The sequence below is a fragment of the Otolemur garnettii genome, unplaced genomic scaffold (assembly GCF_000181295.1).
Source record: "Otolemur garnettii isolate 467f Iridium unplaced genomic scaffold, OtoGar3 scaffold00034, whole genome shotgun sequence".
Classification (NCBI taxonomy): domain Eukaryota; kingdom Metazoa; phylum Chordata; class Mammalia; order Primates; family Galagidae; genus Otolemur; species Otolemur garnettii.
In genome coordinates, this window is record NW_003852429.1 from 4642745 (window position 1) to 4669485 (window position 26741).

The following is a 26741-nucleotide window of genomic DNA, read 5'->3' on the forward strand; positions in this document are numbered from 1 at the left end:
ATTTTGTGGTTTCAAAGAGCTCTCAAAATTTCTCTTTGCCTTCCTCTTCTTTTACTAACCCAGAGGTCTTTTTCTTTTTTATTTTAACCTATGATGTGATGAATTCACAGGGAATCAGCGCCCGACTCCCAGGCTCCTCGCCACTGATGCTCACAAGTGAGATTCTCTGGGTGGAGTGGACTGGGGTGTCACACCTGACTCCAGGTACCTTTCTCTTTGGCTTCCTCTATTTTTGATCATTTTCCTTTATGCATTTCAGGAAGCTATCTCAGCTCTTAGACTGCTTATTGTGCTTAGGCATTACATTGATTCTCTTGGCAAGACTTTTGCTCTTAATTTGTTTGGTTACAACGTTGCCACAATAACACACGGGGTAACACTGAAGACTCTTCCAGCTCTGCCCAGGTGACATTTGTGGGGCATTCCCTTTGGACGGCTCCTATCCCCTCTGTGTCTGCACTATCACCTCTCTTGTAGATTCACACATGTGTGGCTAAAGGAGCGACTCCTCTAACAGACCTAGAGAACCTCAGTGGGTGGCTCAGCCCTCCTCTTTCCCTTTGTGTCCATCACTGTGTCGTGTTACTGGAAGACGGAGGTCCAGGCTCACAGGCAGGCAGAATCTCTCTGTAAAAGTAGCCTGCCTGTTGGGGTTCTTCTCCTTACCTAGCGCTGTACTCACTATTTCCTGTGCTCTTCTTCTGGGGCTCACTCTAACCATCAGATTTGCTTCACATTTTCTTTGGTCTTTCCTTTCTTGGGAACTTCAGACAAAGTTCTCTCTACTAAGGAACTGTTTCTTATCTTTTTCTCAAGGACACTTATTTACCTTCTATTATTTTCTTGGCCAGGCCAAACCATCACTCATGTTTCATTTTATGTCACATCCACTTGTGAAATCTCCTTATTAATCCTCTCTACAGTTGCACCCCTCATCACTCTATCCAATTCTTCACTTTGTCTTTCCTTCTCTCGCACCCAGGAAACTTCTGTGCACTCTTGGGGGGCATGTTACTTGTTTTGGTTTTTCTTCAGCATCTTCATTCTGGGTCTTTAGAGCTGGATCTCAAGCCTGCCTGGTGTGTCCTTTTTCTGTTACAAAAAACAGACACGGCTTGGCGCCTGTGGCTCAAGCGGCTAAGGCTCCAGCCACATACACCTAAGGTGGCAGGTTCGAATCCAGCCCGGGCCAGCCAAACAACAATGATGGCTGCAACCGAAAAAAAAAAAAATAGCAGGGTGTTGTGGCGGGTGCCTGTGGTCCCAGCTACTTGGAAGGCGGAGGCAGGAGACTCGCTTGAGCCCAGGAGTTGGAGGTTGCTGTGAGCTATGCCACGGCATTCTACCCAGGGGGACAGCTTGAGGCTCTGTCTCAAAAAAAAAGAATATAAAAAAAAACAGACACATCTCACAGCCAAGAAATTCCGGCAGAGGAATTTGTGTATAGGGGTGTGTGTGTATAGTTTTCTGTATCCACTTTAATCTTTTGCTGACTTAAAAGCCAAACCAAGTCAAATAAAACTATAAAAAAAATCAAAAACTAATGGGTTTTTGACAATGCTCTTCTTTCTTGCTTCAGTTCTATTTTATATTTCTATTTCCTTATTTTAATCAAAAGTTTGCTATTATTTTTACTAAAAGTGTTAGTGCAACAAAAAATATTTTTATTACAGAATGGTACTCTTAAAAATGGTTAAGATGGTCGATTGATTATTATGTGTTTTTTAATCACAACAAAAATCTTTTTGTTGATGTAGCAGTGTTTCCCATAGCTGTTTTGTTCTTGAGGAGAATGAATTGCATTCTGAATAATTAAGAATGTCTTCCAAAGGCCCTTATCCTTTTCCCTTCATACCATATTCAAAATAAATGGGTTTCTTTTTCCTCTTGATAATTTGAATCACCCACTAAACTCTGCTTCCTAGGATTTGAATTGTAAAGGCTCTTGTATATATATATATAAAAGAAGCCAAATAAATGTTCATTGAAAGAATGGCTAAACTTTATCTCATACCAGTTGTAATAATAATTAATATCTTCATCTCCACTACTATTACATCACCTTTACCACAACAACTAAAAATTCCTAGCACTTGCTGTATGCCAGGAACTCAAGCAGCTAGCAACTTTGTGTAACTTTTTTTTTCTTTAGAATAACTTAATTTGGATAGCGTGATCTCATTCCACCAGGATTGTAGCTGCTTTATTTCTGAAACTTCAGGGGTTCCCCATTTCCCTGACAGACACTATTTGACACTATTTGGTTGTGACAGACACTGTTATTAGCCAGTATAACCCCCCAACTTCTTTATTTACAGAACCCTGATAGTCTAATGAGCAGCAAGGTGCCAGCTGAGTACTCCCTTATCTTTCCTTTGAAGCTGATGGAGCCATAAGAAGAGACATAAGGAGAAGTCAGCCAGAAATTTCTAGGAAAACTTCTGCGTCCAGATGGCCTGATGCTAGTTTCTCCCTCCCACTTTGACCTTTGATGCAATGCCTGCAGCTAGGGCATCAATCTTGGGACCATCCAAAAAAACCCCAAATTGCAAACACATTGGAGAACTGTAGAACCACTGCGTGTAATGATCTATTTCTTGGACTTCTTATTATGTCAGGAGCATAAATGCCTATTTTGACAGTCATTAAAGTTGTCTTTTATGCTACTTGTAGCATTCTTAAGTAACACAAGAGGGTTAGAGGTCATTCGTGGGTGTGAGGGTTCTATTTTATCATCTCATCTGGTCCTCCATCCCCAGTCCACAAAGGTCATCACTGAAGTACTTTGTACATAACAGCTGCTTAAAGTCCTGTGACTTTCTACTGTAGATCTTTTCCATGATGGTGTTTGTGGCGAAGGTCCCATCTCGTCCTCTCCACGGCTGGGTATGGTTCTGTGGCTGACTATTATAATGGTGGCTCCCACTCATCCACACTTTAGGCATTCACACCTTGTGTGGTTTCTCCCCACATTGACTGTAGACTTGATCTCATGACATGCTTTGGTCAATGTGGCTTTAGCCAATATAGCACAAGCAGGGACTCAGTAAGGTGCTCATACATTGGGACTGGGCTGCTGGGAATGTTCCCAGCCACCACCATACAAGAAGCTAAGCCTACAGTGAGGTCAGTAGAAGAAAACTGAGGAGCTCCAGTTGACTCATGAACAGCAGCTGGTGAAGCACTGACATCAACTGCTGTCTGTGCATGTGAGCCATCTTGAGCATTGCTACTGAGTTGAGCCTCCAAATGACTACAGCCCCGGCCGAACTGCATGGAGCAGCAGAGATACTTAACTGAGCCCAGACAACTCACAGAAGCATGAGAGGTATGTTGTTGGCTTATGTCACTAAGGCTTGGTGGGGGTGGTGTCTTGTCTTTTTTTTTTCTTTTTGAGACAGAGTGTCACTCTGCTGCCCTGGGTAGAGTGCCATGGCATCATAGCTCACAGCAACTACAAAGTCTTGAGCTCAAGAGATACTCTTGGCTCAGAGCCTATGGTTCAAGTGGCTAAGGTGCCAGCCACGTACACCCAAGGTGTTGGGTTTGAATCCAGCCTGGGCCCACCAAACAATGACAGCTGCAACCAAAAAATAGCCAGGCATTATGGCGGGCACCTGTGGTCCCAGCTACTCAGGAGGCTGAGGCAGGAGACTCGCTTGAGCCCAGGAGTTGGAGGTTGCTGTGAGCTGTGATGCTATGGCACTCTACCCAGGAGGACAGCTGGAGGCTCCTGTCTCAAAAAAAAAAAAAAGTGATACTCTTGCCTTACCCTCCTGAGTAGCTGGGACTATAGATGCCTGTCATAATGCTCAGCTAGTTTTTCTATTTTTAGTAGAGTCAGGGTTTCACTCTTTCTCAGGCTGGTCTCGAACTCCTGAGCTCAAGCAATACCCCTGCCGCATCTTCCCGGAGTGCTAGGATTACAGCGCCATGCCCAGCCAGGGGGGTGATTTGTTATACAGTAATAGATAATCGGAAAAAGCCCCTTCTTCTTAGATACGTGATGATTCAAGAGTCTCAATATTCTAACAACTAGCACAGCTATGTAATTATTAAGACATAGGTATTTGCTTTCGTGTGTTTCACTGCAGGTTTTACACAATTATGAAATACAAGAAACCTGAACCATTTACGAGCCAATTCAAAACATTACGTTTTCTATTTTATTCTGATTCACATTTATACAGTGTTCATTATCACACAATAGAGGTGATTTATAATATTACATTTAACATTTATGCCTTCAGTGTGTTATAAGTTATTTTAATTTTTATATTTGCACAGTACTTTATAGTCATTTAAATTTAAAAATTTTTTCGTAACTTTCCTTTTGCAGGAGAAAACATATAACAAATGTTGGGCCCAATTATATCTTCCATTGGTATATAGAGATGACTGGATAGAGGGCTGGGTCCAAGGCTATGAGTAGACATGGAGTAATAGGACTATCGTAGACCAATGTGTGTGTGCGTTTGTGTGCGTGTGTAGTTAAAAAATTAGCTCCAGCCAATTGCTCCCTTCAGGCAATATTTGATACCAGTATCCCAGAAGGCATTATTATATTTCAACAGCAATTCCAGGTAGAGGCAGAATGCTATGGTAGACTAGATGCAAAAGCTTTGGAATGAGGCAGATGGCCAAGGTCTTCTACCTTTCTGATTATCAGCTTTTCATTCATAAAACAGGTATTTGTTTTCTAGGGTGGTTGTAAGTTTAAATAGATTACATGACTAAAAGTGTTTAATGTAGGCCAATATACTGAAAGTTCATAATAAAATGGAACTATTCTTATTTCTAAATGGGGTTGTGCCCAGGTTAGAAGTTAATTTCTCAGTGCCACAAAGTCATTTTCGTTTATGGCTCGGTGCCTGTAGCTCAGCGACTAGGGCACCAGCCACATACATCAGAGCTGGCAGGTGCCAACCCAGCCTAGGCCTGCCAAACAACAAGGACAACTGCAACAAAAAATAGTGGGCACTGTGGTGGGTGCCTGTAGTCCCAGGCTGAGGCAAGAGAATCGCTTAAGCCCAAGAGATTGAGGTTGCTGTGAGCTATAATGCCACAGACTCTACCAAAGGAGACATAGTGAGACTCTGTCTCAAAAAAAGAAAGAAAGAAAGAAAGAACAAAATTGGAAGTCAAATGAGTGATAAGATAAAAATTATCATGTCACCCTCTTGTTTTCTTTTATTTATTTATTTATTTATTTATTTATTTATTTTTGCAGTTTTTGGCTGGGGCTGGGTTTGAACCCACCACCTCTGATATATGGGGCCAGTGCCCTACTCCTTTGAACCACAGGCACCACTCTCTTTTCTTTTAGAAGTTGTTAGCTAATGGTCGATAATTTTTTAAATTAATGTATACTTTCAAAATGAAATGTAAAGAATGTGTAGGCTCCATGTGTTCATTCCAGAAAGGCTGGCTGTGTTTAGAAGGAGCATAGTTTTATGACTCTTTTTCTTTCTTTCTTTCTTTTTTTTTGAGACAGAGTCTTACTATGTTGCCCTTGGTAGAGTGCCATGGGGTCACAGCCACAGCAACCTCCAACTCCTGGGCTTAGGCGATTCTCTTGCCTCAGCCTCACGAGTAGCTGGGACCACAGGTGCCTGCCACAACGCCTGGCTATTTTTTGTTGCAGTTTGGCTGGGGCTGGGTTTGAACCCGCCACCCTCAGCATATGGGGCCAGCACCCTACACACTGAGCCACAGGTACCGCCCTAAAAAGTGAATCTTGATTATACTCTGGGCATCCACTACAATGTCAGGGGAAGACAGTGTTTGGGTCTGCTGCTTTGTTTTTGCTTTTGTAAGATCCTGAAAGCCCAGCCTGACCAAGCAGGGCAGGAGAACTTGGACATTTGGGGGGAATATTTGTATAAGAAACAGATAAACTGCAGTGGCTGAAACACAGTGGAAAGAGGAAGAGTCGGAGTTCAAAAGTAACTCCTAAGAAATATTTAAGAGACAAAAATGATACAGAAAATGTTTGAAATAAAAAATAAATTGATATTTGTATATAATACTTGCAAAAAGGAAAAGTCAGTTATAATCAGCCTCGACAATGCCATATATTTTGTGACTGAAAGAACTGAAGGAGGCAAACAACCATCTCGGCACTGGATAAAGGGAATTGGGGAAAGATCATTTATTAACTGCGGAAAAAAAAAAGAAAAAGAAAGAAAGAAAGAAAAAGCAAGCAGAGGCTGGTATTTTGGACAGCCAAGGCAAAATACAGAGATATTGTGGATGGCACAGAAATGTTGAAAGACTGGAGTAAATGCTAGTTAAAGAGAACTGGCAAACAAATTCCTCCCTTGGAGTAATGCTGGGATTAAATAAGAACTAATTATATTTAATGATTATAGGCAAGTTCAGTGAGATTTAGAAAGAGAAGAACCAACGGGCAGGTAAGACCTAAAGAGTAACATTGTGGCCAGTACAGGGACACGTATAAAATTCTTCATTCTGCTCCTATCAGGTCAGTCAGCTGCTAAAACCCCTCAGCTCTCTCCCACTGGCTGCGGAGTTAACTGGCCCTCTTGGAAACGGTCCTAAAGCACCCACCCTGCCTTCTCTAGGGTACCATTTCCACCCCTTGAACCTTTCACCCAGGTAGAATCATGGTCGGCCCGTCCCTGCTCAGGGCTCTTTTCCGGCCCCTTCCTCAAGATCCCTTCCTCCACCTTGAATATCTGACCTATCCTCATCTTGGCCTTTGTATCTCATATTATCCAATATATCTCCAATCACATTCTCCAGGATTACTTGGTTCAGCAAATGCTGACAGACTGCCCGCCAGGTACTTGGAATTCCTAAACACTGGGATACAAACAGCAATCCTGCTGTCATGGAGTACTGGCAATGAGAGGAGAGGGAGGGCGGCAGGCACCAAGTAACTAAGGAAAAGGACACTCAGGTGACAGCTCCCCACCTCTCTTGTGTTAGTAGTGTCCATGGCTACTGGGACAAATTACCACAAACTGTGTGACTTAAAACAACAGAAATTTGTATCCTCGTAGTGTGGAGGCTGTAAGTCTGAAGCAAGGTGCCCGCAGGGCCCCGCTTTTCTCTGGGGGCTCTGGGGAGAAGCCTTCCTGGCTCCCTCCATCTTCTGGTGCAGCTCCTGTCCTGGGGGCCACATCACGCCCAGCCTGCCCCACTGGCCATGGTGGCTCCTCTTCTTTGGTGGGAAGTCTCCTCTCTGCTTGTCTTATAGGGACACTTGTCATTGGATTGAGAGGCACCCAGATAACCCAGGATAATCTCATTTCAAGATCCTTAATTACATCTGCAAAGACTTGTTTTCCCAATAAGGTGACATTTCCAGGTTCCAGGGGATTTGAAGTGGAAATCTTGTAGGGGGCCATTTTTTGACACACCACATACCCCAACTCTGTGTAGAGGAAATGTCCATTTATTTATTTATTTCGAAAGCACACGATCCACTTGTTGTTATGTTTTTGGAAAATCGCTTTCTGTATTGTCTGTGGCCATCTGTCTCCCTCTTCCTTTCTCCTTTTCCCTCCCCACCCACACACACACCAGCAGTAATCCCTTTCAGCTCTCCCTCAAGATATATCTCAACCTGATTTTATCTTTCTCTGCTGCCTCCACTCCCATCTAAACAGCACTGGTTTTAAACCACATTCTTGTCAGCAGCCTCCTCTCTGTCCCCCCTGACCCTTCTGGCTCCTCTACAGACCCAGCTCCCATAGCAGCCAGAGCAGAAGCTGTTCCAAGGGCAGACCAGAGCCTGGGCCAGACCCGTCTGCCTAATACCACCTGCTCAGATGTGCCTTCTGGGAGGACCCCAGAAAAAAACCTACCATGTGTCATCATCAGAATGGATTTGCGGTTTCTAGGTTTACTGTCTTTCTTCTCCCTCCACATTAAAAGGTAAGTGCCATTGAGGCATTTAATTTTTTTGAGAAAAGTGAAGATGGACCTCAGGCCTAAAAAAGATGGAGAATTTGTATCCTTTGTATTTACCTGCAAGGATTTGAAGAACATTCCCCTAAGTGTCTCAAAAATAGAAAATTAAGCATCTCATGTACTTAATACTAAGGTGAAACTAGAGAAAAGCTCAATTAAATTCACGAAGAGGGGTAAGGAGGGGGTTCAGCAAGTTCCCACCTCGCAAGTACAAGGTAGGGGTGTGTGATGCACCTTCTGGGGGAAGATCTCAACTACAGCTGGGACTTTACCTTACACATGCAAACAACGTAATCTCATATTAATGTGTACCTTAATATGTACCCTCATACTAACCAGAAATTAGAGAATAAAAAATTGTTAAAATGAACTCAGTAGTTCCTGGGATCTGAATGAAAGCAGACCCTAGTCTAGTTCTATCCCCATTAGTGAAAGGCTCACATAAGAGAAATTGCCCCAGGACAAGATCCTCACTCAGTAAAGAAACCCTCAATTAGGGTTAGAGCTCTATACCTCCTCAGGCAGGGAAGGGAAACAGTTCCATAAAGGTCAAATAAGTCCTTTCTGGCTGATCTCTAATAACCTAAACTTAGTCACTTTATCTGAATCTTCCCACACTCAGTTAAGTTTTACTCTAATTTGGTGAGTCCTAAATTGTGGCCTCTGGATCAGAGCCATTAGCAGTCACCTGGGAACTCACCAGCAATGCCAGCTTTAGGCTCCCCCATCCCCCCACCTACTGCAGCAGAAGGTTGGGAATGGAGCCCACCTGTTTTAACAAGCCCTCCAGGTGTTTCCGATTCTTAATTAAGTATGAAAATGACTGCTTAAGTGATTTTAATACCTTTAACCACTCTCATTTATGTTAAATTTATTTTGATCCCAACTTTGTTATTGGAGAGTTAGGCAGCCTCTTATGTAATGCCCTATTTTTTTTCTAATTCAAACTTTTCTTTTTCTTTTTTTTTTTTTTTTGAGACAGAATCCCACTATGTTACCCTGAATAGAGTGCTGTGGCATCACAACTCACAGCAACCTCAAACTCTTGAACTTAAGTGATTCTCTTGCCTCAGCCTCCAAAGTAGCTGGGACTACAGGTGCCCGCCACAACAACTAGCTATTTTTTTGTTGCAGTTGTCATTGTTGTTTGGCAGGCCCAGGCTGGGTTCGAAACTGCCAGCTTCGGTGTATGTGGCCAGCACCCCAGCCACTGAGCTACAGGTGCCGAGCCATAATTAAAACTTCTTAGAAAACGTTTTTCATATATTCCTATGTGAACATAAATATATGTAATAAATGTGCAATATATTTATATGACATAGGAGAAAACATTGACTGTATGCCATTGTGCTATCCATGGTGACTCAATTTAGATGATCTTGAGTTTTCTCTTTACACTCAGAAAAATTTAATACATATTCTTTAAAAAGGTTATTTTTCTCTGTACCACAAAGTAGTTGGTCTGAAGTAGCTCTTTTCTTGAGCTCCTTGGAGCATTCTTTCTTTTTAAAAAATTATATTACTTAAAAAAATGATATAAAAAAGATGGAAACTCAAAGAGGTGTAATACATGAGCTTTGTAAACAAATTAATAAATGGTTCCAGGAGCATGGTAGAGCAAGCATCTAAGAAACTTAAAGTTGGATCCTCATATTTCATATTGTCCACACAAAAGATGCCAAGGATCTAAGTGTAAAAACAGAAATCATAGAAGTACCAGAAAAAAATATGAAAATTCCTTTACAATCTTGAAGTAGGGAAGGTCTTCCTAACTATGACTCACACTCCAGAGTCACTATAAAAGATTGTTGATAGGCCAGTCATCTGTTGATGGCCACTTAGGGGGAATGGAAATCTTGGCTATTGTGAACAGTGCTGCAATAAACACGGGAGTGCAGAGATCTTTTCCGAATCCTGAATTCCCTCCAGTGGGATTACTGGGTCACGTTTTTAGTTTTTTGAGGACCCTCCCTGCTGTTCCTCATAAAAGTTGCACTATTTATAGTCCCACCAACCCTGTATGGGGGTTTCCCCTCTCCAAATCCTCCCCAGTATTGGTCAGTGTCTGTTTTTTTGATGAAAACCATTTTAACTGGGGTGAGATGATATCTCCTTGTAGTTATGAGTTGATTTGCTCTGATGCCTAATAATGTTGAGTATTTTTTCACATACTTGTCGAGCATGTTCATGTTTTATTCTGAGAGATGTCTATTCAGATCCTTCGCCCAGTTTTAGTTGGATTATTTGATCTATTTCCTGTTCAGTTGTGGTAGCTCCTTAATTATGAATCCCTTGTCAGATGAGTGATTGGCAAATATTTTCTCCCATTCTGTGAGTTGCCTCTTCCCTTTGATTGTTTCTTTGTCTGTGCAGAAGCTTTTTAGCTTCATGCAATCCTATTTGTCCAGTTTTGTGTTGTTTTCTGTGTGTTAAAGGTATTACTCAACACGCCCTTGCCCAGACCAGTGTCCTGAGGTATTTCCCCATTGTCCTTTTTTAGTTGTTTCATAGTATCAGGTTCTAAATTTAAGTCTTGAATCCATTTTGATTTGATTTTTATATACCTCAAAAGGTAAGGGTCTAGCTCAGGGGTGGGGAAACTGGCCTTCCAGGTCTTTAAGGACAGCCTTTTAACTGTATCCAAACTTTACAGAAGAAGTCCTTTCATTTTATTAATATGCTTTTGTTCATCTTGTATGTTTGTATTTTTTAAATGAATATATTTACAATACCAAAGAATTAAATAAGTTTCAATGATATAATCCTCCCAGACTGACTGGCACAATTAGTAAGAGCATTAGTAAGCCCTTAGGGCTAAATTGACGGCTGCCACACTCATGATTTGGTTTTAAATTCCCCTGCATGACTGGAGCCCCAACTGCATGAGACTGGTTGGTGAGAGTTTATGGGGGTTGAGTGTGTCAGTCTATTATCAGCCTTTGACAGCAGTGCACTGTGTTTCTGTCCAAAATGGAATTTGTGAATAGTTGCTTGGCTCAACACTATTTTTTCATTCAAGTCAGACCAAGAGAATGAAGGAAGAAAACAGATTTTTTAATGAGGACTGAGAATCTTATCATGTTTCTGCTAAAGATGAGATGATTTGCTTGCTTTGTGATAATGCAGTATTGACATTAAAGAAATTCAGTGCTCATCAGCATAACTCATAAAGCACACAAACTTTTTAAATCAGAAGGAGAGGCACAAAAGGTTGTATTACAGAAATTAAAAGATTGAAAGCAGGGCAGGGTCTGTAGCTCAAAGGAGTAAGGTGCTGGCCCCATATACCAGAGGTGGTGGGTTCAAACTCAGTCCTAGCCAAGAACTGCAAAAAAAAAAAAAAAAAAAAGACTGAAAGTAAAGACAATGCTTTCCAGCAGCAATAAGACTTGGAAATATGCCACAGAGGCTGCTTATAAAGCAGTTTATATACTCAGAAAAGAGGAAAGCCATTCAACAATGTAGAAATTGTGAAAGAATGCATTGTTGAAGTTGTTGGATGCTTAGGCCCCCATAACATACAAACAACTGCCTCTTTCAAGGCGAACCGTAACTGATCTGCAGTGTGAATTTGCCTTGACCTTAATAGAACAAGGTCATGCAATACTTCAAAAGTAAAATACATATTATTCAATTGCTTTGGATGACTCAACTGATACTACTGGCTTGGCACAGGTTTCATACTTCATTCAGGTCATAACTGATTTTCTTTGCTATGAAGAGTTACCTTGGGCACACTTGCTAACAGAATATGAGGAATAGACATCTCCGACAACTTCTACTTATTACTTGTTATGGCTTATTCGGGTTTTGAATTTCTTCTTGATTTAATCTTGGTTGGTTGTAGATGTCTAGGAATTTATGTATTTCTTCTAGGTTTTCCAGTTTACTGGCATATAGTTGCTCAGAGTGGTCTCTAATGATTCTTTGGAGTTCTGCTGTGTCAGTTTTAATGTCTCCTTTTTCTTCTCTGATTTTATTTATTTGGGTCTTCTCTCTTTTTTCTTAGTTTGGTGAAAGGTATGACAATTTTGTTTATCTTTTCAGAGCACCAGCTTTTTGTTTCATTGATTTTTGTTTGGTTCGATTTCAATTATTTGTGCTCTGAGCTTTATTATTTCTTTTCTTCCACTAACTTGGGTTTGCTTTGTTCATTGTAAGGTTGTTTATTTGAAGCTTTTCTACTTTTTGGATATAGGCACTTATTGCTGTAAACTTTCCTCTTACTACTGCTTTTGCTGTATCCCATAGGTTTTGATATGTCATGTTTTTATTTTTGTTTGTTTTGAGAAAATTTTTAATTTCCTTTTTAATCTCTTCATTGACCCACTAGTCATTCAGGAGCATATTGTTTAATTTCCATGTGTTGGAATAGTTTCCAATGTTCCTCTTGTTATTGATTTCCAATTTCTCAGTCCATTGTGGTCAGAGAAAATACTTGTATAATTTAAACTTTTGTAATTTTTTTTTTTTTATACAGAGTCTCACTCTGTTGCCCTTAGTAGAGTGCCATTGCATTATCATAGCTCACAGCAAACTTAAAACACTTGGGCTTGGGCAATCCTCTCACTTTAGCCTCCCCAGTAGCTGGAACTACCAGTGTGTGCCACTACACCCAACCAATTTTTCTATTTTTGGTAGAGATTGGGTCTCATTCTTGCTAAGGCTGGTCTTGAATTCCTGAGCTCAAGCTAGTCATTGAATTTCTTGTACCTGAATATTAATATCGTTCTCTAGGTTTGGAAAGTCTTTGTTATTATTTCTTTGAATAAAACTTCTACCCCAATATCTTCTACCTCCTCTTTAAGGCCATTAACTCTTAGGTTTGCCTTTTTGAAGCTATTTTCTAGACCTTGTAGGTGTGCTTTACTCTATCTTATTCTTTCTTCTCTTCTAACTGTGCATTTTCAAATAGCCTGTCATCCAGCTCATTAATTATTTCTTCTGCTTGATCAATTCTGCTGTTGAGAGACTCTGATGTATTGCTCAGTTTGTCATTTGTGTTCTTAACTACCTGAATGTCTGCTTTTTAAAGGAAATTATCTCAAACTCTTTGTTAAGGTTCTCTAATAGGTTTCTGAATTCCTTCTCTATGTTGTCTTAAAGTTTACTGCATTTCTTCGGGACTGCTATTTCGAATTTTTTGTCTGAAGGGTCACATATCTCCAGGATTGGTCACTGGTATCTTTTAGTTTGTTTGAGGGAATCATGTTTTCCTGGGTGTTCTTGATGCTTATAGATGTTTTTTCCTGAGTGTTCTTGATGCTTATAGATGTTTGTCAACATCTGGGTATTGAATAGTTATGTATTTATTTTAATTTTTGCAGTATGGACTTGTTTGGACTCATCCTTCTTGACAAGGCTCTCCAGATATTCAAACAAAATTGAATGTTGTGACCTAAGCCTTTGGTCAGTGCAGGTGTATCAGCATTGGGGTTTCCCCCCAAGCCTAGTGGTGCTGTGACTCTTGCAGACTCCTGGGGATACCATTTTGGTGAGCTTGGGTAAGATACAAGGGAATTCCCTGGATTACTAGGAAAAATCTCTCATTTTCTTCCTTTACTCTCTGTGCTGGGCTTGATGTTTGGTGAGGAGTGAGATGGCACTTACTTGTGGCCACCAGCACCAGGTCACACCAGAAGTCAATCCAGTCTCACCCAGAGCCTACAGTGACTGTTGACTGGCTACCTCTAATATTTATCCAAAGTCCCAGGGCCCCCAAGTTATTAAGTGGTGAATTATGCCAAGAGTGGGTCCTTCCTTTTGGGGTAACATGTTTCCTTCTGGCCCAGAGTGGGTCCAGAAATCCATCTAGGAACTAAGGCTTTGACTCGGGGGCTTTAGTATTGCTTGCTTCTTTATTTTACTGAGCTGGAACCCAAGTTGCAAAACTAAGTCCTTTGAATTTTTCTCTCTCCCTCCCCTAGTGGAAGAAGACTCCCTGAGCCACACTGCCACCCAGATGCTAACTTGCCCAGCACCACTGGTGTCATACTAGGTCATTGCACCCCAAGACCATTGGCCAGCATAGCTGCAGGAATTGCCAAAGGACTGCAACCTTTGTGGCCCTACCACTTTATGAATTTAGTCAAGGCCCCAGGCTGCTTTTTGTCAGCCAGTGGTGGGGCTAGCCAGAACTCAGGTTTTGGGGTGGAGGATTACCTCTGCCCAGGCAAGTCTAAATGCTCCCTCCATAGGCACTAGCAAAATTTTGCCCTGTGCTATGTTTCTTGTGCCAAGGCAGCCCTGAGTTTCAATGTAAAATCTTATAATCACTTCACTTTCTCCCCTAGGGACAAAAATTCTCTCTCTACTCAAGGTAATGGCATGGCCCTCCCAGAGGACAGAATGGGGTAGTATAAGCAAAGCAAGATTTTATTTTCTGTGCTATTCAGTGCCTTTTCCCTTGATACTTAAGGTTAAAACTAGGTAGTATGATTGCTCACCTGATTTTTCATTCTTCTGAAGGGCCTTGCTTACCTAGTTGCCCCCTTTGCTGTTTGTGTGGAAGAATGATCACTGGACGTATCTATCTGGCCATATTGCTCTGCCCGTGGTCTAGAAAATGTTAATAGTAAAGTCTATTCTTCCTAATCATTGATTTAAAAGATGTATGTCTAAATTAACTAAATTAACCAAAGGACTGTAGCCTTAATACTGCCCTTAGGCTTTCCATACAGGGCACATACAGCACAATGCTTTCAGATAGCTCTTACAGTCATCCTAAGGTTTTGCCACAATAACCAGGGGAATAACTTGGGAGGGTTTGTTAAGAGATGTGCTTAGGAACCATATTCATTGAATACACTATTCCTGAACTTAATCAGAGCCCATAACTATTGCCATTTTTGACTGACAGCCAGACACTGTGCTCGGATGTTTTAATGTAGGCATACCTCAGAGACATTGCAGGGTGGATTCCAACCACCACAATAAAGCAAATATCACAGTGAAGCAAGTCACACAGTCATTTTTTTTGTTTGTTTTCCAGTGCATACAAAGTTTATGTTTATTCTACAGGATGTCCTCAAAGTCATCACATACTGAGAAATGTGAAATCATAGCTGAATGTACTTTTAATTATAAACTATTCATAATAAAACTTTACAAATATTTACCTAATATTCTATACATGTTGGCCACCTCTTTATACACATACAACGTCTTCTGTCCCACCCCTGGCAAACATATTCCAAGATATCTGTTGTTATAATTTTGCCTATGTATGGAGACTTTTGAAACACCCTGGATATTGTAGTCTATTAAGTATGCAATAGCCTGTGTCTTTAAAACAATGTACATACCCTAATCAAAAATTGCTAAATAATGCTAATGATCATCTGAGCCTCCAGTGGCAAAGGGAGGTGCATCATTGTTGATGGCTACTGACTGATCAGTGTGATGGTTGCTGACTGTTGGAGTGGCTGTGGCAATTTCTTAAAATGAGACAACAATGAAGTTTGTTGTATCAGTTAACTCTTTATGGAAGAGTTCACTCTTACATGCCATGCTATTTGATAACATTCTACCCACAGCAAAATAAACCTCTTTCAACTTTGGAGTCAGTCCTGTTGAACCCTCTTGTTGCTTTGTCAGCTAAGCTCATGTAATATTCTAAATCCTTTATTGACATTTCCACAATGGTCATAGCTTCCTCACCACCAACAGATTCTATTTCAAGAAAACACTTTCTTTGCTCACCCATAAGAAGCAACCTCTCATCCATTCAAGTTTTGTCATGAGATTGCAGCAATTCAGTCACATCTTCAGGGTCCACTTTTTTTTTTTTTTTTGAGACAGAGTCTCACTTTGTTGCCCTCGGTAAAGTGCTGTAGCATCATAGCTCACAGCAACCTCAAACTCTTGGGCTCAAGTGATCGTCTTGCCTCAGCCTCCCAAGTGGCTGTGACTATAGGTGCCCATTATGATGCCTGACTAGTTTTTGTATTTTCAGGAAAGACAGGGTCTCGCTTTTGCTCAGGCTGGTCTCGCACTCCTGGGCTTAAGCTATCTACCCAACTCTGCCTCTCAGAGTGCTAGGATTACAGGCGTGAGCCACCATGCCTGGCTATTCAGAGTCCACTTCTAATTTCAGTTCTCATGCTGCTTCCACCCCCACCTGCAGTAACTTTCTCCACTGAGGTTCTTGAACCCCTCTGAGTCATCCAGGAGAGTTGGAATTAACTTCTTCCAAATTTTTGTTAATGTTTGTATTTTGACCTCCCATGAATTAAGAATGTTCTTAATAGCATCTAGAATAGTGAATACTTTCCCAGAATGTTTTCAATTTACTTTGCCCAGATCCTTCAGAGGAAATAGTATGTATAGCAGCAATAGCATTATAAAATATTTCTCTTAACATAGACATATGGAACTGAATAGAAAACCAAGAGGTGAAACCAGTCTCTAGTTGCCATCTGATCTTTGATAAACCAAACAAAAGCATAAACTGGAGAAGAGAATCCCTATTCAATAAATGGTGCTGGGAGAACTGGATAACCACATGTAAAAGACTGAATTTGGACCCACACTTCCCACAGCTTACAAAAATTGATTCAAGATGGAGAAAAGATTTAAATCTAAGACATGAAACAATAAAAATCCTAGAAAAAAGCATGGGAGAAAAACTCTTGAGGATGTCAGCTGGGGAAAGATTTTATGAAGACTTTAGCTGCAGGCCGGGCGCGGTGGCTCACTCCTTGTAATCCCAGCACTCTGGGAAGCTAAAGAAAGTGGATTCCCTGAGTTCACAGGTTTGAGACCTGTGCAAGACCTGTGCTCTTGCCTGAGCAAGAGCAAAACCCTGTCTCTAAAAATAGACAGGCACTGTGGTGGGCACCTGTAGTCCCAGCTACTTGGGAGACTGAGGCAAGAGAATAGCTTGAACCCAAGAGTTTGAGATTGCTGTGAGCTGTGATACCAGGGCACCATACTGAGGGTGACAAAAGTGAGACTCTGTCTCAAAAAATAAAACAATGAAAATAAAAGACTTCAGCTACAATCACAACAATAAATATAAACAAATGGGACTTAATTAAATTGAAAAGCTTTTGCATACCTAAGGACACAACAATTAAAGGAAATAGATAACTTTCTGAATGGGAAAAGGTATTTGTATATGATGAATCTGACAATGTATTAATAACTAGGATCTATAGAGAATTCAAATTAATCAATAACAAAAACAAAAAAAAGAAGCAAATAATCCCATCTATCACTGAGCAAGAGACGTGAATAGAATCTTCTCTGAGGAAGACAAATGGCTACCAAACATGAAAAAATGCTCATTGTCGCTAATCATCAGAGAAATGCAAATCAAAACTATACCGAGATAGAACCTAACTTCCGTGAGTATAGCCCACATCACAAAGTCCCAGAATTTGTAATTCTAGCACTCTGGTAGGCCGAGGCGTGTGGATTGCCTGAGCTTAGGAGTTCGAACCAGCCTGAGCAAGAGTGAGACCTCGTCTCGAAAAGTACCTGGGTGTTATGGTGGGTGCCTCTAGTCCTAGCTACTTGGGAGGCTGAGACAAAAGGGTTACTTGAGCCCAACAGTGTGAGGTTGCTGTGAGCTATGATACCATCACTCTAACAAGGGAGACAAAGTAAGACTCTGTCAGAAAGAAAAGAAAAGAATAGAAAAGAAAAGAAAAGAAAAGAAAAGAGAAAAAACAAAATCCCAGAGTTGCAGATGCTGGTGCAGGTGTGGAGAGAAAGAGACACTTTTACACTGTTGGTGAGACTACAAGCTAATACAGCATCTTTGGAAAAAAAGTATGGAGCATCCTCAAAATGAAATTATAGACCTCTCATTTGACCCTGCAATCCCACTACTAGGCATCTACCCCGAAGGAAAAAAAAAATCATTTTATCATAATGACATTTGCACTGGAATGTTTATCAAACTCAATTTATAATTGCCAAGATGTGGAAACAACCTAAATGCTCATAAACTCAGGATGGATTAACAAACTGTGATATATGTATGCCATGGAGGCATACATATTAGAAAGTATACATACAAGAAAATGTATGCCATTTTCTTACTATAAAGGTGTAAGAAAATGGTGACTTTACATATTTTGTATTAATCTGGAAGGGATTGAAACACATTCTTCTTAGTAAAGTATCACAGGAATTGAAAAGCAAGTATCCAAACTACTCAACTGGGCTCGGTGCCTGTAGCACAGTCGTTATGGTGCCAGCCACATACACTGAGGCTGGCAGGTTCAAACCTGGCCCCGGCCAGCTAAATAATGACAACTGCAATAACAACAACAACAACAAAAATAGCCAGGCATTGTGACAGGAGCCTGCAGTCCCAGCTACTCGGGAGGGTGAGGCAAGAGAATCGTTTAAGCCCTAGATTTTGAGGTTGCTGTGAGCTGTGACACTACAGCACTCTACCGAGGGCAACACAGTAAGACTCTGTCTCAAACAAAACAAAACAAAGTACTCAACTGTATTATGAAGCCAGGAGATGACCTAACACACACCCACACAGGAAAAAACTTAATTCTATTCAAGTTTGGGAAAGACAGAATGAGGGAGGGGGGAGAAGGAGGGAATTGGTGTGTTTCCAGTTACAGGGCACAGGCAGGGGTGTGTTACAAACCTTTTGGATGGGGGATGCAACTACAGGAAGGACTCTACCTAACAAATTAAAAAAATGGTGACTTGGTAGTTCATACCCTTATAATAACCTAAAATTAAAGAAATATATTTCTCATAAATGGTAACAAATAAAAAATGGTGACTTGGTAGTTTGTACCCTTACAATAATCTAAAATTAAAGAAATATATTTCTCTTAAATGGTAAGACTTAAAAGTTAACATTTTTCTTTGATCCATGGGCTACAGTGTTAGCAGACAGAAAAACAACATTCATCTCCCGGCACATCTCCACCAGAGCTCTTGGGTGACCAGGTAAATTGTTAATAACCAGTAATATTTTGAAAGAAATCTTTTTTTTTTTAAGCAGTAGGTCTCAACAATAGGTCTAAAATATTCAGTGAACCATTCTGTAAACAGATATGCTGTCATCCAGGCTTTATTATTTCTAGTACACAGGCAGAGTAGATTTGGCATAATTTTTAAGGGCCCTTGTGTTTTTGAAATTGTAGATAAACATTGGCTTCAACTTAGAGCCACCCAGCTGCATTAGCCTCTAACAAGGGAGTCAGCCTATCCTTTGAAGCTATGGAGCCAGCACTGACTTTTCCTCTTTAGCTACGAAAATCTTAGATAGCATCTTCTTCCAATAGAAAGTCTTTTGTCTACAATAAAAATATGTTGTTTTTCTTTTTATGTAGTTGCCATTATCAGTTATCTCAGCTAAATCATCTGGATAACTTGTTGCAGCTTTTTCATCAGCACTGCTGCTTCATCCTACACTTTTGTATTACAGAGACCATTTCTTTCCTTCAACCTCATAAGCCAACCTCTACTACCTTCAGATTTTCTTCGGTAGCTTCCTTATCTCAGCATTCATAGAACTGAAATTTAATCATTTCTAGATTTTACAGCCTTACTTGTACACTTGTAGGCCATTTGTTTCACTTGAACACTTGGAGGCCATTATAGGGTTATTAATTGGCCTAATTTCAATATTGTTGTGTTTTAGGAAATAGGGAAGCTTAAGAAAAGGGAGAAAGATGAGTGAACAGATGATTGGTGGGCTGAACAGCCACAACACATGCATTTATTGATTAAGTGTGACAACTTATGGGTGGTGTTTGTGGTACCCTAAAATAATTACAACAGCAACATCAAGGATCACTAATTACAGATTACCATAATGGATATAATAAAGATGAAAAAATTGAAATATTGGGAGAATTACCAAACCGTGACACAGAGACAGGACTGGGCACATGCTGTTGGAAAAATGGCATGCCACAAAACTTCAACTTGTACAAAATGCAGTGTCTGTGAAGCACCATGAAATGCGGTGGGTCTGTGTTTGCAGTTTCATGTTTGTCTTTCCTTGTCATATGTTTGCATTTTCAGCAACACTTGGAAAGAAGAGGAAAGATAAGAAGTGGTCCTTGTTTAGGATGATCTATTCTTAAGTACCTTATGGAACCATTTTAGCAGCACAGTGGAAGGCTTGTGTGTGGGTGTATGTCCAATTGTAGGAATGAAATATATAAATGTATCTGAATAGAGTTCAGTAAGGAAGCACTGCAGCCTTGTGGTTAGGTATAGGGTTGGAGTGAGAATCATTGAATCCTGCTTCTGACTCTAAGAACGTCATCCTTTCCCTTACTCCCTGGAAAATTAAAGGGGACCCTATACCCCTAAAAAGCCTGAGCTAGATTTGGTAGAATTGCCTTTACTTTTATTTCTATTATTTTATTTTATTTTGTTTTGTTTTATTACATTTCACTGATTGATTGAGACAGGGTCTTTTGCTCTGTTGCCCCAACCTAAAACTCCTGGGTTTATGTGATCCTCCTGTCTTAGCCTCTTAAGTAGCCTGGACTACAGTATGCTCCAACATACCTGGCTAATTTTTCTATTTGTTAGGGGAGACAAGGTCTTGCTCTTGCTCAGGGTGGCCTTGAACTCCTGACCGCAAGTGATCCTCCAACCAGAAGCCTCCCATGAGCTACCTCATACAGCCATAATTTTATCTTATTTTTTTACATGAATACGGTATGATTGAAATAAGATCCGACATAGATTAAGTGGGGATGATATGGGAGATGGAGTAGAGAGAAAATAGACAAGCCGAGGGAAAAAAATAGGGACCCCAAGGGAATCAAGGTGGGAACGGAGAAAGGAGACTGTTCAGGAAGAATTGACAGGGCTTGACAATTGCTTTAATGCTAACGGCAAGGGAGATGGAAAATAAATTAGCAAAAAGATCTACATTTAGAATGGAAGTGTGTGAGGAATTAATGTGGAGGTGGAAAAAGGAAGATAATGAGTTTAGATTCAACAAACTGAGCTTGAGACACAACATGTACACAAGGGAAGAAAGGCAGCAGCCAGATAAACTAGGCAGGAAAACTTAAATCTGTAGGTGAAAGAACTGAGATACTAGAGAAGAACTGGGAAAGAGGGGCGTAGAAGACCTGTGGAAGGATGTTTCAAGTTGGTCTGGCAAAAGTTCTTTTTGGGTCCATAGGGCAACAGGAAACACAGATTATTTAATGGAATTAAAACAGTAAGAAGAAAATTTAGGAATGACACCAAGTTTGGCCCAAAGCACTACTCTAAAAAGATAATGAGGGTGAGGAAGGGAGATTTTTGATGTACTCACTTAGGAGAATTGGAATTTCAGGCCATTTTGTGGGAAGGGGGACTCCAGGGATCATCAGGAGCTGATGCAATCAAGAAATTTTTATGTGACTCCAAAGGGGACTAAGATACAAAAGATTTCAATACACTGCCCCAGCTGACTGTGAACAACCTTCAAAATTTGCTCTTGTCTTTGGGAATGTTTTGAATGAATTTACTGTGAGTTGCTTGAGAGGAGGAGATGGGGACAGAAGTTGAGCCTAGAATTGTTAGGAAGGAGTGAATTGGATTACAGAGATAGAAAAAAAAATATTTTAATGCCCAAATATATTAGCTCTTTAGGCCACTGAATAGACAAGGAAATAAAATCCAATAGAAAAAGTGTAGAATGCAGTTTCCCCTTGAGGAGGTACTCTACATGAAGCAGTTGACATAAGTGTGAAAAGCAGTTTCTTAGAAGAATTTTAATCAGTCTTTAACTATCCACATGTGGTCTATATACTTTGCAGACTAATCTTGGCAGTTTAAAAATATCTTGCCCCTCTCTACGTGGCCACCTCACACACTGAGTTTAGTTGACAATTCCAAGAAATATACACTGATTTTCATTTAAGAATATGTGAGAAAATATTAAAGAAGAAATTACTGAAAATATTTCCTAATAGTTGCTTTCCAAAATTTAATGTGAAGAAATCTGTTAATCATCTAATAATTTAGGAAGATCTATGTTAATAATTATTTTGATAATCTCTTAAAAATTAGATTGAATGACTGACTAGAGCTAAATGCGCCCAGTTTGTAAATCATTCTCTAGGCAGGGAATCATATTTGAACAGTAATGTATCAATATTTTTCCCCATTACATACAAGTCTTTGTATCTTCCATCACGTCAAGTCAAAGACCACTAAGAACGCAAAGTTGGTTTATTGACAACTTTGGACGACTGATTTAATTGCAATGAGGGAGGCCTCACACCACGATGAACTATAGAGCATCTCCATAAGAGGATGCTAGAAAGATCTTATTGATACTGTATTTTTCTCCTGCTAGTAGGGTTCTTGGGCTCAGGCACTGAGGAATGAATTCAAGGACCACAGGCAAGAAAAGCGATACAGCGATAGGTTATTAGAAGAAGAGGAGAGCACCCAACACTGTAGAAGAAGTCCCGAGCTAATTGCAGATCCAACTCAGGGCGGGGTTGGGCATTTTTGCCTGCCGGATCCTGATGGCAAACTCTGGTTGGTTCTTTCAAACCTAGAGCTGGTTTATATGAACTGACTGGCCTCTGGTGATTGGCCCTTTATTTGTGCAAGCGTGCTTTTTCCGCCCAATCGCCAGAGGAAGTCCTTCCCCTGGCATTGCTCAGCCTAACAACAGCCAGTGACCAATGGCTGCAGAGGTTGCTCTAAAGGAGTCCCTCCCCCATCTTCATTCCTGTCCTTATTATAGGATTTGGGCGTGTTAGGAGATTTTAGGGAGGCTTCAAGGATGCTGTCTGGAAACAGGGACTATTCCATGGTTGGAATTTTTACATGGAAGGTGAGAACAATGCAAGGCTGACGCTGTAATTGGCAAAGCAGCAACAGTCACTCATATAGCCAGAATACAGGAGGTTTGGTTATTCTTTGTTTTTGGACAATATCTTTGTTTTGTCTCCATCTACCGAGTCACAGGATGGTCTTGAGTGACGTTGGTGTCCTGTAACGTGGTTTAGGTTCAAGGGAAGCACACCATGGCCCAGCTGTGGGTGGCAATTCAGCTCCAAACAGCCCTGGAATTTAACCGACAGTCCCAGGCTTGCTCTCCACGAGGAGGGCTGCTTTTCTCTTTCCCAGTGTGAACCTTCCCCAAATGTTACTAGTTCCCTGTTTCTCAGTCATTCGCTACATGCGTGTTTATTCATTCAAAGAATGTTTATCTTCTGTGCTCGAGAAGATATAATAGTAGACAAAACAGATACTGTCTGAAAACCAGAGCCAGCGTAGGTGGAAGAAAGAGGTAAATTCATTAATTAAAAACCTAAATATTTCATTACAAGCTATGATAGCTATTAGGAAGGCAAAATTCAGAGTTCTCAGAAGGCCTAACCACAGAGCTAATCTAGAGACAGAAAATCCATTTTTGAGCAGAAATCCGAAGGATAAATAGGAATTGGCCAGATGAAGAAGGTGTGGGTGGAAGATTAGAAAATTATTCTGGGTACACTGAGTATCACCTACAAAGGCCCCGAGGCCGAGAGACTGGAGAAAGCAAAAAAGGCCAGTGTGGCCGGCTCCTTGCTCATGTCACAGCTATTTCCAAAGCTTCTCTTGGACCAAATAATGTTTATTATAATATTCATCATTTTAAACAATGAGTTTAAAAACCCAGTCGGTTGTTTAAAACCCAATTAGCTTTAGCTGAGGAAAGCTGCCATAATGGTTTGTAACACTTACCGAGGTTTCCAGAAGCAATGGTCTTATCATCTGGGAACTCATCGAAACCTTAATATTTCGATTTGAACCTAGAACCATGGTGTTTTCACACTGAACACTTGAAGCCATTCCTTCTTCCTCCCCCTCATTTTAAAATTTCTTTATTGTATTCTGTGCCTCATTAAACCCCCCAGCCCTGCTTCAGGTGGGATTCTATCCTATTCCTCTCTGTATGTCCTCTTAACACCTTGACACTAGTTTCATTGGTTTAACTAGCATTTATTGAACAAGTTCAAGGTAGGAAACCACCTCTAAAAGACGGATTTGCCTTCAGGGAATTTAGAGGTATTGAAAGAATCTAACCCATTATTCTAAGGAATCCAACACCTTGGCCACCTTATCAAAGGATTCAACATAAATTTCTAGGTTGCTCCTCCCATGATAAAATAATCTACATTTTACGCTTCTGAGTTGAAGCAACTACTTTTAATCATTTTTTTAAAAATAAAGTTTGAAGATTACAAGATGGTATTACTGTTGTTAAAATCAAATGGCTTAATTGTGATCCCATTTATAATTGATGTTTTGCACCTTGGGGTATTTGAAAACGAGGTGTGTTTCCTTTTATCTTTCCAATGGCAGCCCCTTGTAATGCTCGTGTGAGCACAAGACTGAGAATTAGGAACTCTTCCTTCTGCCCCTGACTCACCAGGTTACCCAATTTAACCTCACCTCATCTGTGAAATGGGGATAATAATACTTGCCTCCCTCACTGAGGTATCCTGAGTATTAATTAGTGTTTGTCAAGTGCTTTGAGATCTTCAGATGAAAGGCCCGTGGAAGCTCAGAATAAAGTATTATTATAAAGTCACCCTGGCTCCCACTTTCACCTGAACACTGATTACCAGCCATAAGCAGCTCTAAATGGTGGTAATGCTGCATTCAGACACGACAAGGCAGGTTTTATTGGTCCATTAGGACATGCCTATTTAAGGGAATTAGTTTTGTGAAAATATTTATTATGCCAAGGACTTTTATTTTAGGCAGCTGCTGCTCTTAATAGTTCATAGTTAAATATTAAGCCATTTGGAAAGCCTGGTTTCACATTTTGACTGAGAAGACAGGTCTTTATGCCACACCATTCACGTCTAAAGAAGCTCAGGCATGCAGTGTAGGAGAACTTACTTCCCATAAAATGAAATTTTATTTATATGGGAGGTGAACTTCAGTTTCTGAGAAACTAGCTGGATAGCGAAGACAATACTCCCCACTTAATCAGGAAAGGAAGAAGTGGCCACCACCTCTAATTTTCTGCGTTCCAATTTTAAAGGATTTGTAACTCACAGCAAAATTAATTCTCTTTACTAGTGTCACATTTTATACATGGCAGCAAGCTAAATCAACTCAGGGTTCTAGTTTTAAAAACTCCTTTATGGATCATTACTGATGACCCAGGATTTGAGAATTAGCAAATTCACGTTCAAATGCAGAATGAAGGCATGACTCTAATCAGCTGACTGATGGGTTGAGCTAACATATGCTCTTTGAAAAATCAAAGCTTTATTAATTTATTCTGTTCCAAGTTTGTTTGTTTGTTTTTTGATCTACTATCAGAGATTCTTCTGGTTCAAAAATAACCGATTATTTCTTTAGCATGTCGGATATCAGCTTGATGAGATCGTTTCAAAAGCTACCTCAGTTTTTAACACAATGAAGATGACACATTCATATTTTCATGATTACAAATTTCTCTTAAAAATATAAGATAAAACGTCTTCAGAGAGTTGATTTCCTCAATCATTGCAGAATTGTGTTTTTAAAAAAATCTGTCTGAAAGGCAAGAAAGAAAAAGATGAAGTGATAAAATTTGTGCAAACATCTTTTTTCGTATAGAATGTAGCAAACTCTTTCCTTGCCATGTAGCTCACAAGGCGACATATCGCCACGAGATAAATTCATACGATGTTTGAAACACTGATGTCATTTGGATCCATTTTCAATTTGTGACAATTTAGGTATAGAGAGAAGTGAAACCACCATTGTTTTACCCATGAAAACAGAGCTCCTTAAAAGCAAATTCATTATGTAAACAGGGTGATAAACTTTCTCAGTGGTTATGGTGCCAGCCACATATATCAGGGCTGAACCCATCCCAGGCCAGCTAAACAACAATGACAACTGCAACAAAAAATAGCCGGGCATTGTGGTGGGTACCTGTAGTCCCAGCACTTGGGAGGCTGAGGCAAGAGAATAGCGTAAGCCCAGGAGTTTGAGGTTGCTGTGAGCTATGACAACACAGCACTCTACTGAGGAGACATAATGAGACTATAAAAAAAAAAAAAGAATGAAGTCTAACATTGTCCAAGGCCTGAGAAACTAGTTAGTGGCATTGTTGGCATTCAAAGACCATACCAATTACAAATGATTCTTATCTCTCTATTAACATATTTAGATTACATCTCTATTATCCTGACCGTAATGTTGCTGTTTGCTTACTTACATGTCTTTTTAAAAAAATCACAGGGTTAAGTGGTCTAATGAGCTTACTTCTATGTTTATTTTCAAAATATTGTCATTAACACTGCAAATCATTTATTCATTCATTCAACAAATACTACACCACTAAATGCCATTGTCGTGAATGGGAGGTAGTGACAGAAGAAAGACTACCATTAAAACATTAAAACATTGTTGATGGCTCGGCGCCTGTGGCTCAAGCGGCTAAGGCACCGGCTACATACATCAGAGCTGGCGGGTTCCAATCTAGCACAGGCCTGCCAAACAATGACTTCTACAACCAAAAAATAGCCAGGAGTTGTGGCTGGTGCCTGTAGTCCCAGCTACTTGGGAGGGGCTGAGGCAAGAGAATCGCCTGAGCCCAGGAGTTGCTATGAGCGGTGATATAATGGTACTCTACTCAGGGCGACAGCCTGAGGCTCTGTCTCAAAAAACAAAACAAAACAAACAAACAAAAAACATTGTTGACATAGGAGGAGAATCTTATTTATTCTGGTGAATTCAGGGGAGAACAGATGGGAGAAACAAATGTCCCCAAACTGCATCATCCTGGGAAAATAGTGTAGAATTGGAGGGGAGGAAGAGAAAAGTAGGCTGCAAGCAAGTGCAGAAACCGAAAGGGCGGC